A 1,544-nucleotide genomic window follows, 5' to 3' on the forward strand; every position below is an offset into this window, starting at 1 on the left:
AGAGAGAGAGAGAGAGAGAGAGAGACAAAAGTAGCCTGCCTCTTTTTTTATTACATGGGAATATCTCTAGGGACATTAGTCCTCTTGTCCTAGAGCATGAACTATAAAAACTTTGAGCCAGAGGGACAGTACTAAGGCTTGGGTAAACAATTTTAATCATTTCCTTTGGGAAAGAGTTTGATTCAAAAACACCTTCAAGCATTTACACCATTTTCTATCTTTGAGCCTCACCCACGGTGTTTTGCCTTTTGCATGTCTGTTTCTTCACATCCATGTTCCACAAATTGATTCCATCTGCACACTGGAGTTAACAACTGCACTTATTCTGTTGTATGGATTAAAGCTGACCGGGTGCCATTCATGAATATTTAGGTAGTTTCTGAATATCTAAATGACAAATAATGCTTCCAGAACCAGCTCCACGCAAATGGTTTGTTTTTTAAACAATCATCTCTCCCCGTCCCATTGTGTGAATATTCCCATAAACAGAAAATTCCCAAGTGAATGGTTATGAATAATTTTAGAATTCTAAATATTCACTGTAAGACCATTGTCCTGAAAGGTTGGTCCAATTTACCTACACAGATGTGAAAAGCAGAAATAGCACAAAAACCACCTTTCAGACCATTTCTATGAAAAATATTACCATCCGTTGGAATTTAAACAGAAACATTGTGTAAGATGGTCATCAATTTATCATATTTATCACTGTACAGTAATTTATCAAAATTTGAGTCTACCCTAGGCAAACTTTTCCCATGACTCTCTTTTATGTCAATTAAGAGACATAAAATTAAGTCAGTTACTGTGTGCTTGTATGTTTGCAGATAGAAAGATGAATAGTTTTTTAAAGATATATTCAGAAATTATTTATTTTATCTCAACCATCTTCTGTACCAGCTAAAACTCTTCTTTCTTCTGCTATAAGTACAGAGAAACAAAAGCCAGGCATAATTCTCTAGATAATTAATCTTCCATGTGCAGAAAGAATATTACATTATCTCTCAGCCTTTCCTTTTCTATTGGTAATATTTGCAGTTATTTCCGTCTTCCGTCCAAGGTCAGGGAAGTATAAATACAGTGCGATGGTAATTGGGGAAAATGTGGCAGAAATGCTAGTGCATCCTGTTTGTTTTTTGAGTCAAGGTTTCACTCTGTTGCCTAGGCTGGAGTGCAGTGGCCCAATCACAGCTCACTGCAACCCTGAACTTCTGGGCTCAAGCAATTCTGTCAGTTTCCCGACAAGTTGGGATCATAGCCATGTGCCATCTTTTTTTTTTTTTTGGTAGAGATAGGATCTTGCTGTGTTGCCCAGGCTGGTCTTCAATGCCTGGCCTCAAGCAGTTCTCCTGCCACAGCCTCCCAAGCCTCCCAAAGTGTTGGGATCACAGGTGTGAGCCACCACACCTGACCTAGTGAATCCCAAATGCCACGTATGCGTGTCCTCAGAACATCTGAGGAGAGTTAAAAAAAAAAAAAAGGCTTTGGGAGGCCGAGGCGGGTGGATCACGAGGTCAAGAGATCGAGACCATCCTGGTCAACAT

General features: G+C 39.4%; 1 protein-coding gene across 1 annotated transcript in view; it reads left to right on the forward strand.

Annotated features, from left to right (window-relative positions):
* Positions 1-1,544, forward strand: part of TMC3 (transmembrane channel like 3) — a 40,499-nt gene that overhangs the window by 21,186 nt on the left and 17,769 nt on the right. The gene's annotated exons all lie outside the window — the stretch shown is intronic.

The sequence above is a fragment of the Sapajus apella genome, unplaced genomic scaffold, assembly GCF_009761245.1.
Source record: "Sapajus apella isolate SASKATOON/1434 unplaced genomic scaffold, GSC_monkey_1.0 scaffold147, whole genome shotgun sequence".
NCBI lineage: Eukaryota > Metazoa > Chordata > Mammalia > Primates > Cebidae > Sapajus > Sapajus apella.